The 15,803-nt window shown below is 41.5% G+C and overlaps 1 protein-coding gene across 19 annotated transcripts in view; it reads left to right on the top strand.

The window, feature by feature from the left end:
- Window positions 1-15,803, top strand: part of LOC108110181 (heterogeneous nuclear ribonucleoprotein R) — a 54,885-nt gene that overhangs the window by 17,548 nt on the left and 21,534 nt on the right. Inside the window, exon 1 of one of the 19 annotated variants that reach the window (XM_017219113.2) lies at window positions 6,239-8,217. The exons of 17 other annotated variants lie outside the window; for them this stretch is intronic. The gene's annotated coding sequence lies outside the window, so the exon portion shown is untranslated. Of the gene's footprint in view, window positions 1-6,238; window positions 8,218-10,577; window positions 11,249-15,803 lie in introns of those variants that run through there. One more of the 19 variants, XM_041817907.1, reaches the window with a different exon arrangement.

The raw sequence follows: 15,803 nt of genomic DNA, 5'->3' as shown, positions 1-15,803 counted from the left end.
GCAGTTGCTCTCCATTAGTTTGTGCCGCCGGCACCGAGTTCCTTGCACTCCTTTCGTTTTCAGGCAGCCTTTGGCCACACATTTGTTGATGTAGGTCCAGTTCCAGTCCCTCTACCGATATAAGTCCGGGTCCCACTCTCGACTTATGTAAACCACACATGCCCACTTCACTTGGCAGGCTGCCTGACTCACTGAAAGGTTGGATTGGTGCACAAGAAAAAAAGTAGTAAAAAATATATATATATATATAAATATATAGATTGTCTTTTTTTGTTTATCATTTTACTATTACTTTACTAAAAGGTAGTCTTAAAAACGTTTTTAAATTTGACAGAATATTTTTTCACTGTAGCAAGTTTGGTTGGCTTGGTAGTGGATGGCCTGGGCCCCAGTGCGTTTACATAATGCAAATGCAAGTACATAGCACTTGAGCATGCTCTTCGCGCCACGTTTCGCATATTTGCCGGCTGCATGTGTTCTGGGTCTGGCCTGGGTTTCCCGGTTGTGCCACCGTTTCTGGTTAGCCCTTTGCCATGTCAGCACCTTGCAACATCATATTTTCGACTACAGAATTAATGGGTTAAGTAAATAGCCATGTAATATGTTGCAGTGTTGCAGAATGGAGATGTAAGAGAGAGCGAAGAGCGGAAAGGTGGGCCTTTGGTTATGGTAAAAAGGTCCGCGATGGCAGAGCTCGGATGTCGATGCTGATATCCTTCAGTGTGCAGTTTTTCCCTTTTCCAGAGGCCCCATTTTCGCTGACGATGGTTCATAAACTTTAAGATAGATTTAAAATAAACATTTGTATAACTCTGTTCTTATAAGGGAAAAGAAGTATATTTATAAAGCAAGATTTAGTGAATCATTAAGTTTCATTATCTTCATTTTGAAGACCTTCTATCTGCTAACATTAAAACATAATGCATTTCTTGCCAGCAGAAAGTTCAGTGGACTTTTTACACACATTATTATTGCACTTAAATGTAGAAGCTGGCTAAAAGGAAAAACACCATCTAAAAACGTGATGCATCTACTTAGGTTGTAGTGGTGGCACCTTGCTGGGAAATGTAGGTGAAACATTTCGTATTCATTTGACGGCGACAAAAAACGCGTTCTTGCAATTTAACCACGTTCAAAATATCCGCAAATATACGAGCGGGCGAACTAAAAGCGCCGTTGTCGTCGCCATGTGTGCTCAGATTGCATTTCAATGGGCCTGACCCGTCGTCCTCCTCCACCGAAGGTCTCCCTACAAAATCCTTGCCTGCATCTTTCCCAGGCTGCACCATGTGCAAGCTGCTGTTGCGATGTTGCTGCTGTGCTGCATTGCATTGCTCGTTGCAAGGGTCGGCAGTTGTGCCTTTTGTTTTAGGAAAAAAAAGCGCGGTGAGAATAACTCGCCCCATGCAATGGCGAAAGGCAAAAGTAGGCCAAGTTAAAATTGATTTAATGCGTTGATTGCGTGGAAGTTGGGCTCCGTTGCAGTTGCAGTTGCAGCTGCGATTGAGATTGCACAGATTTATGCCGCGTCAGCTGTGCCTTGTTTTACTTTCGATGGATCTTAATCTTGCCCCGCGATCCGTTGGCCTGAGATCGTACTGACCCAGAAAAAGGTACACAGATTCCAAAACACAGGGCGTATGAGCGATATGGGCACCTCAGGAGAACATTGACCCAGGACCTTTGGCGGCCACCCACCAGGTCGCATTCGTTAAAAATAATTGCCAACCCCTTAATGCAGGTTGCGTGTCTCAACAACTCCCCACCCTTCAACTACTTTCCGCGAGTTTGTTGATTTTCCCGGCGGCAACGTCAAGTGACTTTCCTTTTGACAGCTAATTGGAAAAATGTTTGGAAATTCGCCTTCTGTTTATTCGCGCACATCGGAGCGTTGCCTGGGCAATCGCCTCGGATCGAATCGAAGGGTCCTTGGCAGGATGCGGAACAAGGGCGCATTATATTTTAACACCTTCATCCAATTGCCAGCTTTTTGTTCTACTTCCTCGCATCGATCCTGGCCGCTGTCAGATGCCTTGCCCTTCTGTCCCTGCCTCGGGCTTAATTTATGGACTTTGGCCATTTGCTGGCGCATCATTCTACTATATTTATTTTTTTCCTTCGCTGTAGCTGCTTCATTCCAAAAGTGACGACAAAACATTCCACAATATGACAAAAAAACGAAAGAAAGAGAAATCCTTTTTGCAAAGGAATCAAATGTAAAAAAAAGATGAGGAAAAAAACGCCATCGACAATTTAGATAAATTTTCCCACCAGCCATGGCCATAAAAACAAAGACCGCGACCCAAGAAGATCACCGAGGGGTGTTCTCTCTTGCTCTCTGTGCAGGATTTCGGGGTGTCCAGGCCACGGGTGCGGTCATCATACTCATCCTCAGCCCTACACAGCACCCATCCTCAGTCCATTCATCCACAATATAATCACGCTGTGCTCGATATCGAATGATAAACTCCGAGCCAGAGTCGTCGTATAAAGATGATGATGATGGTGGTGCAGCTTGCTTGCCTCCGTGCGCCTCCAGTTTGTGTGTGCTCAACGGCTCAGCGCATATCCTTCAGGTACAACTTACTCATATATCACAAAAGGATACTGCGCTCCTCCCGTTGTGTGTGCTTTTCTGCTTAGCTTTTTGTCTTGTCTGCGTGGTCAGCTCTCTGGCTATTGCTATTTTTATCCCCTCGATCCCCTTGATCCTGCTAGTCCTGCTGGCCGCTCGAAGGTGACACCGTGGCACAGACAATAGCTGGTCAAGCGACCGCCTCTCGCAGCGCTAAATAAAATATATATATAAAAAAAGGAAGCGGCGAGTGAAAAAAAATTAGACGATACGAACCAGTCGCTGGCCAAATGCAAAAAAAAATACATATAAAAAGAAGTACGCAAATCAAAATCAACTCATAAAAAACTTAGTTTTATATGTGGGTCTGCATTAAAAATGCAAATGTCGCATTGAGTTTCCTTCCTTCATGGCTCGTTTTTTTTTTCCAACGTCCTCCTCTTGTGATGTCCTCGCTGCGGCTGGTCATCCACTTCCTGTCCCTGTTTCTGGGTTGGCATTTAAGATTTTGGGTAAACAACGTTTCGCAACGGTGACCAGAACTCTTCTGAGGAACTTCTCTTTTCTCGATTTTGATATCAAATGTACAGTTTAGTAGTTTTATTTATAAGATTTTTTCATTAAAATGTAATAAAAAAAAACTAATTAAAAACAAAAAGCTTTATAATTGGCCTACAAATTAACTATTATAATGGAATTCCTTAATAAATGTTTTCATTTCAATTTCCTTATTCAAGAGTTCTTAGTGGTACTTAGAATTTGTCTTAGTAACTAATCAAAAAGTGTACATTTTATATTAAACTTTTCATAAAACGTCATTACTATCATAATTATGCTAGTGTGGAAGCTTCTTCTTTCTACATCTCCTTATTATATAAAGTAATACTCCTTTTTAAAGTAATAAATAATAACTTAAACAAATCAAATATTTTAAAAATTAGGTGAAATATTTTTATTAAAATGATATTTAACCCCGCACCCACACGTTTTGGCTTGTAGTTTAACCCCAAAACTTTCTCGAGATTTCAAAATCTCAGCTTTTTTGCTCCTCAAATAATCAAAGGCATTGCTCGCTGATTCTGAGAGTACAGCAGCAAAAGCATGAGCAACCACCGGCGATAAAAAGCCGAGCCAGAGGAAGAGCGAAAAAAACGAAATATCAGCGTGGCTCAATAAGTTTTTGGGCCCTGGACATTGTCCATCCTTTTGCGAGAGAGAGGTTCAGGTACATTCGAGGACGAGGCTAAGGACGAATACCTCTACCTCTACCTACATTAATTTGAATGCAGACAAGTCCTTGCGTCGTGATCTTCCTTTGTGCGGCGGCCAAGTGCGCTGCTGTCTGCCGCCCTCCCCCTAAAAACCGCTCGACCCTCGGCAACTCGAAGGCATCTCGAAGGAAATGAAATGAAAAGCATGCAGAAAAAGTTTTATTATGCGCGCGAGAGGGAAAAAAATCTGATTTTTTATATGAAAAAATATTTGGAACGGTCTCTGCGGCTGGCATGGCAGGGGGTTGAAGGAGGGATCGGAGGGGGTTGCTAGGGGAACACACAGGGCACACACACACACATATGGGGGTAGGGTCTCTCGAGCTTTGTGTGCCTGTGCCTTTGCCAGTGTGCTTTCTTGTGTTTGTGTGTGCCTCCTCGGATCGCAAGAAGTGTTGGATGTCATCTTATTATTTCGAGACCATCGCAGCGACGCCGGCAGAAGAGCGCTACGATCCGATCCGATCCGATCGCCTTGATGATGACCATGCGCCCGTGATATTCCCCTATGCCATAGCTACCATATAGCCACCGCCACTACGGGGCCACTGCGTCCCCCGTCAGATGTAAGCCTCGCAAAACTGTGGGAATAAAAACAGGATCGCAACGAAAAACTGCGTTATCGCCGCAGATACGGACATTTGTTGTTGTTCTTATTCTTGGTGCCGCCGCGCTTGATGATGCTTCCGATTTTTGATGATGCTGCTGCTGCCTCTTCTTTTTCTGATGGTCATCGTGATCAATGTGAGGCATCATCAGCAGCAGCAACGTTATCCTTGCGGCCTCGTTGCCTACATTCGCTCCGTTTGGCTTTCGTTTTCTGCCCCGGTTGCAAAAGAAGACGGTTTCGATCTTCGCCCACAGGAGGCCTTTGTTGCTTCTACAGTCGAACTTCCCTAAATTGAACTATTATAAGTTTAACTTATAATTAACTTTGAACTTTAGGAAACCCTTATGCTTGACGTTTCTACTTAAGTCAACCCAGTCAGGCTTACATAAAATTATTTGGTGGATGGGTCATTCTTATAGTGAAGTTCTACTGTAATTAAATATCATTCTTTTAGTTTTAATGAGATGCCAACTATTTTGTTCTAATAAAAATACGTTCTCATTAGTGAGGTCTGACTTTATTGAATTGTGAAAAAGTTTATTACGATCATGGGTAAAAACGGCAATGTAGAACGCACAAAATGGTTATTGCTTTTCTAGACGGCTGCTCACGACTTAAATCATTTTTAGCTAAATATGAAGTTCGATTTAAGAAAGATGATTTCTAAGATAAAATTTGTAATCTTTTAATAATACCTCAAAAATATATTTAAAACTACTTTACCTAAAAGCCGTTAAATACTAATATTAGGAAAATTCATTCAAACATATGGCGTTATTAAAAGGAAAAGGATTGCAATACTATATAAGATTCAATAATAGATTATCCACTAACAGATTAATCATTAAGTTTTCCCATGAAACTTTTTATACTCCCCCAAGAGCGGTCATCGCACCTGCTGTGTCTGGCAAATTGAGTTAGCGAGTGGCGAAAATCCGAAACGGATTCAGAATCGGAATCCAAGAGAGATGGGCACATAGAGCCATGACAGATCTTATCGAGGGCATCTAGATACGCTTTACTTGTCGCTCGGCCATTGTCCGTGACTTCGAGTTAATTAAACTTGGACGGATGGCGGGCAGTGAAGTGAGTAGATGTATGTGGATGGATCATAAAAACGGATTGCCCGGCGGGCAGCGATGGGAGCAGAAGAATTGCAGTTAATTGAAATGTTTCTCAAACATAGAGCAAGTGGAAGCGAGAGGGAAGATAGCAGCAGGGGTAACAGAGTCCGAATGGCATGTGAGAGAGAAAGATACAAGAGCCCCTGGCGACAAAACGCATCGCGACTTTGTTGGCATCTTTGGGCATCGGAATCTCAATCTGAATCAGAATCTCTGAGGGGTCAATCCAAAGTGGCAAAAAATCCACAAAAAACTAGAGAGAAGAGAGCAACCGGAGAGTTCTCTCTGGGCGACAAAAGGTTTGACTACAAGCCGGCAAAAAGCTGGGTGGTTGCTAGCTGGGTTGAAGAACTACAAAAAGCAGGCTACGTTAAAGTGTGTGTGTGTGTGTGTGATTCAGAGAGAGAGCGAGAGAAGTTGCAATACCAATGCATGCGACTGCCGCTGCGAATGCCAAAAACAAAACAAAAAGGAAGCGCAGAATGCGCCTGTGTGCGTAGCTTCACCTTTGCCGGCAAATGCTCTTTGGCTCTCGCATTTGCAGTTGCGAGTGTATTGGTGTATCTGTGTGCGGCTGCGACTGCAAGCTTTTTTGTCGCCAACGACGGAGAGTCTAAATTTCGGGACTCTGAGACTGACTGACTACCCAGCCAGCCGGGTATCTGTATCTGTATCGCATCGCCACTCCAATCGAAAGTATCGCGGACGCGCAAACGACCATGCGAAAATATTGCAACCACAAATCTGGAACTTTTTACACAAACGGTTAAGGAAACTCTACCACACCACACATCTTTCGGAATTTAAATAAACATCAAATAATAATATAATCAGCCAAAATTTAAAAACAAACAGCCAACGTTGGAAATCTCAACATCTTTTAGTCAAAATTCTATTCTGGATCGGAGTCCGCGCATACGACAACTTCATCAAAACACTTTGGATTACACATCACATAAAAATAAATCTATTTATCAACTGCAATAGAGCCAGCCATCAGTCAATATCGGAAAATCTAACAATAGAATCGAATTATAATCACACAGTAAAACTTGTTAAGTGTTAAAACGTTAAAGCCAAACATTTGCCAGTTTTTGTTTAAGTTTTTCTTTATTTGCTACATTTAATAACGACGGTAAATCTTTGATAATATTCTCTACTATGGTTAAGTGTACAAGCCAATTACGCTTTTAATTTTAATAACTAATAATAATAACATCGTAACTATCAAACGGGTGCAGTCATCAAGCGGCATAAAACTTGTAATAAGCACGGGGAGGGAAAGTATCTATGGCCACGCGTTGCAAACTTTAAAAGCGTACGCAAAATGCAGCGACATGTCTGGAAATGCATTAAAATCAAATACAAAATCTATAAAGTTTTAACAAGTGAAACAAACACAACCTAAAACGAAATCAAATCGAATAAAAAATACAAAAACAAATTGTAAAACAACTAAAAGTGCATACATACTTTGTGTTTAGTGACAAATTATGATCATCAAGTGAGGCGAACACTGAAAACAATTTAAATTATATAATTAACCAGTTAGAGCAATCAACAAATTGTGATCAGCGACTGCGTTTTGCACACACACACATTTGCAATTTACTTTCAAACGGTTTGGATTGTACCAGATTGGATCGCCCAAATAAGCCACGAAACGCAGTCGGCCGAGACTTTCGAAACCGAATCTAAACGAAATTCATATAGCTAAAAGGAAAATTCAATCAAAATTAGCCAAGATACTTACTACTACCTGCCCGAAATCGATAGCCTGCGCCAGCTTTACGTAACCCGCAGAGCCAGGGAAAGTGCATCCGAAGCTTTTGAAACGGCTCGGGATCCCCCACATACACACGATCGCCAATCGAGGTTTCAAAGCTCTACGCGCGGCGTATACGCCCCATCAAAAATAAAATATAAAAAATAAAAAAAAGGCAAGGAAAAAACAAGAAAAGAAAAAGAGAACTGAGAGTGCAACTGCATCGGCCGATCGACGTTGGACGACGATCGGGAAAGCCGAGCGCTCGTAACTTGTTCTCCGAGGCTTCGTGCACTTCCTGTGCAGCGCTGCTCCGATCAACGATCTGCAGCTGAAGCCCCCAGCAACAGGCGATCAGTTCGCTGGCGAATGCACCGCTGATTGCAATTACTGCAGAGCTGCATTCCTGGTCACAAAAGCTGAATAAAAGCTATTGAGCTAAATACAAAGAGAGAGAGAGCGGTGGCGGTGATCTACTGTACTCTCCGACCAGAGCATCGCATCTCCATATCTCCACACTCTCGATTCTACACTCGCAACGCAACGTGTCGGAAAAGCGCGAAAGTGGCAAATATATTTTGCAACAAACATACACACACACATCAATTGTAGTCAATAAGTGCGGTCAAGTGAATCTATATCTATATAATATCTCCAGTGAAGTTCTTGAATAGTGCAAAAAAACTCAGAAAAACCAAAAACACATTCGCATTAATTCGCATAAATATAGCTTAGCACATTTTCGGATTAAATATCTACAGCACCCATTGGATACATCGTCATCATCATTAGCAACCACAGCACCCCACACACTTGGATACACAGTGCCTGAGATACTCTTTACTCGGAAGTTGCAGCAACAATTCGCTCGAGTAAGTAACCAATTCTGATTTCAAATCACTATTTTACTGCTACTGCCGGGCACACCTTTTCGCTAAATAGACCAGATATGGATCTGTGCATTTTTATAGCTCGATTCAGCAAAGAATTTCATTAGCCGTCGTAAAGATATCGCCTTCGGATGGTGGTGACTCAAGGTTGCTGGCCAAGACATTTGTATAGAAGGGGTTTTTATTCATTCGAGCTTAACTAATTTTGATGTTTGATAATTCTACATTTTCCTATGGCTCTCAATATAGATATTTTTGAAATGCAAATTTATTCTTAAACCCTTAGAAGTTTGCTTACAAAAAGTACATTAATTTATCATTTTTTTATCAAACTTTTATAATTATTCTTATGATATTTCCATATACATACGTGCAGAACATTTTGATTCTTATGTAATCTCTTTGAGATCCTAATACGTATTTAATTTATTACCTTGTTTCTGCGACCTTGAGTGTTAAGATAGTTTTCCATTTTAAGTTAAAAAAATATATTGTACAGTCAGCTTAAAATTATGAAATTATTTAATTTTGGCTCTTTAAATTTCTTCTAAGTTCTTTTCTTCAAATAGTTTTTTTTTTTGATAGACCATTTATAAAGGAATGTATCAGAAGAATTCTTGTATCGTTCTGTATTCATCATATTTCAGGGGGTGTGATTATTGACCGCAAACATTCTCACACTTTCCTGGAATTTAGCCAACACACTCGAATTCTTTTACCAGCTTCTAAGGTTACCCAGCTGACTTACTGTTAGTCGGCGGCACCCACTTATGTTTTTTCATACTATTTTTTTTAAGACCACTTCCCAGGGTCTCCGTTTTCATCTTTCGAAAAAATCCCAAACTTTGGGTAACTCGAGAGACCCTCTAAAGTTGTACCGCAAAGTAAATAATTTCAGCATATTTCAGCATTGATTTAAAGGCGAGTGCTGAGTAGCGAACGAATTCCTCTTATTTTTGTTTATTTTTACACCGCTAGTGAGAGATTCGCTTGGTATTGAATCGGGATGTTCACGTGCTGACGAGCCACTTACCTGAGAGCAAGGGGCTGCAGGGAGATCGGAAAGTGGGTGGTGCAGTGGTTGCTGTCGGCCGGCAGACGAGCAAAACCCACAAGTTCATGACCAAAATGCCGGAAAGCCGGCGTGGGTGGTTGGGGTTCCAGTTTCCTTCCAACCCGACGACCCCCAGGAAAACCCTAACCCAAACCAAACCCACTGTCCAGTCATCTCTCAGCTGCATCTGTGTGGGAGTATTTGTATCTGTATCCGTAACTATGCGTGTTGTGCATCGGCATCTATAAATGTATCTGTGAGTGTGTTTGCAAAGCCCTAATGCAACTGTGTGCGTTTATTTTAGTTAACGATTCAACTGACGATTTGCCCTCATGCCAAAGTAGTATAAAAATTTACAGACAGCATCTACGTTTTTTACACTCAGCCCTTGGGCATTCGTTCTTTTTGTTGTTTTCGCTCATTTAACCCCTTTGAAGGAATGTTCAGCAGTTCTTTTTTGCATAGAAGCTTCTCATGCTCGTGTGTGTGTTTGTGTCTGTGGAACTCATTGTGGAACGTCGACAGTGTATGTGAAAGATACGTTGCACAGAAAGAAAAGAGGTTGGGTATTTAGACTATCTAGTTTGCCGTTTGTAAGTCAATATTAAAACTATTTCTTATGAAAAAATTAGAATTTTTATCTTTCTTTTTTGTAACTAAAATAATATGATTTGAAAAAAGTAATGTATTACTTAAAAATTTGAGTTCATAAGAATACTTTTCCGGTGTAGAAGTACCAAACGGTACTCTTTCTTTACATCATCTTTTCTTTCTGTGTAAAAGGGAACTTGCTGAAATTCTTTTAACCTATTAATGAGGCATTTTCACTTTTGTTTGGCTGGTTTTTGGTTTACTGTTTTTAGCTTCCAGAGTTTGAAGATGAAGACTTGGCTTCCACACCCGACAAGATTCGATTCTCGTCTTTTTCCGCGATCTTTCACAGGCCCAGCAAAAAAGAGAACGACAGAGAGAGTGAGAGATTGTAAGGTTTGTTTGTGTGTGCTTTGGGCAGAGAGCATGTTTTTTCGCCATTCGCTTTGTTGTGCAAATTCTGCTGCCACTCGCGCTGCTTATCTCTCTTCTCTCTCCTTTTTAGACTCTCCCGGTCTCTCTTGCTTGTGGGTTTTTTTTTTGCGAAACTTTTTGCCCTCCTGAGATACAAACGTATCTGTGTGAGAGTGACGCTCCGTGGGCTCTCCTTGCACGAATGTATGCGTGCACTTTTGTCGCTGCAGCTTTTTCGTGGCTGCGACTGCGACTCCCCGAGTTGTAGTTGTTTGGTTTGTGGCTTTTGTTGTGCGACGCAAGTGACGACGTGAAGACCAGAATTGCGAGCGGAGCGGCTACAGCCTCAGCTTCTGCTTCTGCTTCTCGACTCTCGATTCGATTCCCGATTCTCAGTTCGATTCTCAGACGTTGGCGAACCGAGAACCGGTGACGTAGACGTTGCCGTCCGCCATTATTACAACGCGGCTGCCTCACGCAAAAAATTGGACATACCCAAAAATAACCTACCTTTGCCAACTGCAGCTCGTCGGAAAAGTGTGCTTGCCAAAAACAAAACAGAAACACGCAAGGAAAATCAAATAAAAATAACATAAGACCATAAATTCCCATAGTTATATTATCATACAAAAAAAAAACAAATTATAAAGAAATATGTTGGCAGAGAGCGCGCGCGGTATGCGAATCAAAACGGAAACGTAACGACGGAACGGCGGGCGGCCAATTGTGATCTCATATACGATACGATCTTAAATAATATACAAAATATCTATGTAGAAAATGCCAGGAATCTAGCAACAAATTGTGCAACGTCGAGAAGAGTAACTACAACTATAAAATTACAAAAAAATAATATAAATATCAATAGTTCAAATTGAACGCAACGAAGTAATATTGTGAATTTCTTAGTGCAAGCCAAATAAAAAAAAAAAAAAAAATATAAAACAAAAAAAGGTAATTTCAGTATCTTTGCGATACATTTGCGAACTGCAATTTGCAATTAGTGACTACACACATACTTTGACTTGAGCTATATATGTATAAAAATATAAAAAGTGAGCGAGCAGACAACAATATCGTATCAAGTGCCTGTGTGTGTGAGTTTTTCGAGTGAGGACTGTGCATGTGTGTGTGTTTTAGTACGTTCCGATGTAGGAACAAAAAGCGACGGCATTTTATTTTATTTTTTCACTTTGCCTTCCCTCTGGTTCGTCTCCTCTCTCTTTTTCTTGCACTGCAGCCCCAAAGTGCCCATGTATATGTATATGCAGGCCTCTTCTAATAATGTGTGCGTGTGTTTGTGTGCCTTTGCAATAATGTGCAAAAATTAGAAACGTCTATATGTATACGCTGCGTATGGGGTATAAAATTAAATAGTCAAACAGCTGACGCATGGCATGAAGTGAAATGAAACGAAACGAAATGAATTCAAATGAAATGTATGTGCGTTCAGGTGTTTTTCACTGAAATTTATTAAAACAAAAAGAAACCGACAACGACAACAACAACGCCCACGTTTCTCAGCGTTGTTCAACACTGCAACTCACAGACACTCACATTAGCAAACGCAAAGGCCCCACAATGGAAGCGCCCCCAAACACACACATACATTTACAGAAAAAGAGGCATGCAGCATGGTTTTTTTTTTTTTTGCGACGCTTGCCTTTACGTTTGCCTATGTGTGTGTGCGTGCAATGCATTTAACATCGTCACAATCGCATTAAAACGCCGTCGTCTACCTCTTTGGTATTCCCCTATCCCTTCACTGCCGCTTGCAATACCCCCAATTCCTCTTCTTGGGCCACCATTTTGATTTTTGCCTTTTGCATCGTTTGCTGTGCCTCATCTTCTCTTTCCCTTTCCCTTATTCGCCCTTCCTTCGGCTCCAATATCTCGATGCCGCCGACGCCGCTTAAATCATTAAAAAGTGAACTTAAAATAAAGAAAAGAAAAGTCCAGACAAAGTTGAATTGCCTCTGTTAGTGTTCGTGTTCGTGTATGTGTTTATGACAAACCGGTTTGTTCTGCCTTCTTAGCTGAGATTTCTTCGCCTTTTTTTTTTTTTGGGTCGATTTTTTGTTTGTTGCCTTGCTTTTTGGTCACTGCATCCTGATTTAGCGCAGCCTGCTTTTGCTCCTGGGCTCCAAACTCTTTCGGCCACGTGTCAACCCAATGGCGTCCACACTCACACACAGACAAAAAACTAAACCCACACACATGCAGTTTTGAAAACCGGCCGGCGTGCATAAAAGGGGGAAAATGTGGGGGGTGGCTGGGCGGTTTAGAGAGAGAAACCCAAAGCTCCCGCCTGCATTGGCCAAAAAGCTTTCGAGTGCAATGTGCTCTCCCCAAAGAGAGAAGAACGGAAGAAAGAAAGGCAAAGAGAGAGAGAGTGATTATTTGCAGTTTCTTCTTCTGTTGTCTGTCGCGTCCTCAACAAACCCCCTTGGAATGCCCCCTTGCAATACCCCCTTTTGCAATGAAAACCCCGTTTTACCCCACCCATGCGCGCATAATTTGGCGCTTCGCCATGTTTTCTCCTCGCTTTTCCTTTGTACTTTCATATGCTGCCCCCAAAAGCGGCTCTCATTTCGTTTTGGGTGTTGCATGATGCATGACTCTTGGCTCTCGGCAAGAACATGGCCGTTGGCCAGAGGGGGTTGAAATTTGGGTAGGGGGCTTTAGGGGGTCTCTCGAGAGGGGTTGCCGGCAAACACGTTTTGGCTTTTACATTCGACTTGGGAGCCGTGTTAAGTAATTTTCTCTTTTCTGTCGCTTTTCTTCTTCTCCTTTTCACCGGGGGAAATGAAAATAGTTGTTTTGCAAAAATACTCTTTCTTCTTGTGCTTCTTTTTCTCCTTATTAATTATTCAAATTGAAAATATGTATTAATAAGCCTCTCTGCGGTGATTACAAACAGTCATCTTTACTTGGAAGTGTAATTTGTATTTGCAAACTCAGGCTAAGCCTCTTAGAAAGGCATTTTCTACACTGATCAATAAGTTAGATTATTTTCTCTACTTTTTATTACAACAAGATACAGTTGTAAATTTCTTATGTAAAAACTAAAAATATTAAAAAATGTATTTTTTTCGATCAATTAAATTAAATAATGTTTGGAACTAATTTAAATGAGTTTTCGACACATAAACTCTTGTTTAGCAGCTTTAATAAGCAATTCCTTCTTTAAGTTTAAATTTGAATAACTTCAATTAAGAATTAAGATAATATAAATATGTAAAAAAGATTCTCATTTCCCTCCTTGCTTCGAAATAATTTCCAAGCGCTGCACACAATTTATTCAGGCCACTTTGAATGCCGATGTCGCTGTAGCCGCGTTGCAATCAGCGGGTGCCGTGCCATCCAGAGCTATCCGTTAGGATGTGCCCCTTAGAGCCACCCACTTTTTGCTACAATATCATACCATGCCATACCACACCATACCGTAACATACCATATAGAAAGGCAGCACAGTGGGCGGTACTTGGAGCAGCCTAATTTCGCAAATAATAAAATATGCTAAAATAAAAATGCAAGATACGCGCTCAACGAGACTCGTTTACCGCTCCTCCCTGCTGCTGCTCCACCTCTTCCCCTTTCTTTTCTACCCTAGAACCCAATGCAATTGAGCGGCGCCTGCAGCCGGCACTTTTCTAATTCGCCGAACTATATGGGGTACCCAGTGGAAACCTGCCCAGCTATATCAGCTTAGCTCTTGTCCTACTCGGATTGGGCTGGGGTTTTGTGTCGGATTGGATTGTTGCCCGCTGCTATACGGTTGGGTGGTTTTTGGTCGGATGGGTTCTCTCTGGGTCTCTGTTTGGATTGTGTTGGATTGGGGGTCGCATACAAAAGCGCATTTCGGTTTCCGGCGGCCCATGTGTCATGGGCTTGCCTTTGCCTTTTTTGGCAACGTTTTTTACTATATAAAAGGATGCTATAAATTCAGTTTAATACAGGAAAATTTATATTTTACCTATTTGCTTGTTGAAAAGATTGGGTAAAATGACCTTAAATTGTCTGTTAATTGAGGAAATTTAAACTACTGCAGAATTTAAAAAATTGGATAACTTGAGGGATTTTGCGTTTTGCTTTCTGAAAGTCATGAAAAACTCTCGAAAGAAGATATTTGAATTCAATATGAATTGGACTAGTAGGGTATCTCTAGTTTCAATCCTCAAAACTATTGTTATTTCGTTCCTTTTTTCTGCGCCTGTAGAAGTTGGCTTTCCACTTTCTACAACTCTAGCTACGACATCGACTCCTGGGGGCATCTTTGGCAGCCATAAAAAAGCACGCCATTTTCTTCTCTGGCAAACTTTTGTGTAATTTTCATTTTGTGCTTGTCGCGTGTCTCCTATTTCCCCAACTCTCCTGACCATTTCTTCCCAGGAGCCGGCGGCTCTTTATGTACTGTTGCAGGCACGTTGTACGTTGTTTTTTTTACTCCTTATTTTTGGCAGTTGCACAGCGCAAATACACACGGATAGACACAATGCCTCACTGTTTGTACATACAGACCAGAGTCCCAAGTCCGTCGTCCGGAGTACGGACTATCCGTCCGGCTGTTGTTGTCGCTGCCGCAATGCAGTGAATTCGGCAGAACCCCTTAGTTTTGGTAGCCTGGCCAACACGTGACTGACCTCCTGGGCTAGCTTTATTTTCCAGGGGCTGCAGGTTGGGGTATGGATGGATGTTGGGCGCCATTTTCATTTGTTGATGCGGTCGAGCAACGTCCCTGCACTTTTGCGGCCACAAAATGTGAGCATCAAATATTGAAAACATTTCCCCAGCCAGGCTGCACAGTTTTTATGGCCGTGGCTGTGCCAATGGCGGGCCCCAGTGACGTGGCCAAAAAGAGCTTCCGAGAGGCGAGACCCGCCTGATTGGTTTCTTGGCAACAAAACCCCACTGAACTGCCACGAACCCGTTGCTGTTTACTCAAATAAACCCGACTTGCAACTTATTGCCATGTTATCTTTGATTTTGGCAACGAGTCCTGCGAAAATATTTGGGGAGTGGGGCATGCCTTGCTGCCACGTGACTCTGTTAAAGATATGAATGCACTTTGTTTAAATGGCGATAACGTATAGATAGACAAAAAGCTTATCTAATGGATGTGCATGTAAAAGAAAAGGGGGGAATAACCTACAAATGAGTAATTTATTTAAGAAAACTTATCGTAAAATTGTCCGCAAAGCTAAATCCTAAAACCCATCGCCTAACAGCAGGCCAATGCCAAAAATGCAGCTTAATTTATTGCTGCTTTAATTCCTTTCAAAAAATAAAACTGAAATAATCTAAACTGCATTCCTTGACGAGTAATTGTATCCAACGCCTAAAAGCAGGCAGCAATAAAGGCTCTTTTTGGATTGCACTTTAACGTGAAGCATTTCTAATATTTCATTAAACTTCTTCTGTAGTCCTCCATAAATTACAATAAATTTCATTCATTTAATATTCTCTCTTGAGGGCGAAAAGCCCTCCTTCCTTCCGTCTATTCATTCCC

The sequence above is a fragment of the Drosophila eugracilis genome, unplaced genomic scaffold (assembly GCF_018153835.1).
Source record: "Drosophila eugracilis isolate 14026-0451.02 unplaced genomic scaffold, ASM1815383v1 contig_1135, whole genome shotgun sequence".
Lineage (NCBI taxonomy): Eukaryota > Metazoa > Arthropoda > Insecta > Diptera > Drosophilidae > Drosophila > Drosophila eugracilis.
The sequence above is the reverse complement of the archived record's forward strand: the minus strand, read 5'-3'. Positions and strand labels throughout refer to the sequence as shown.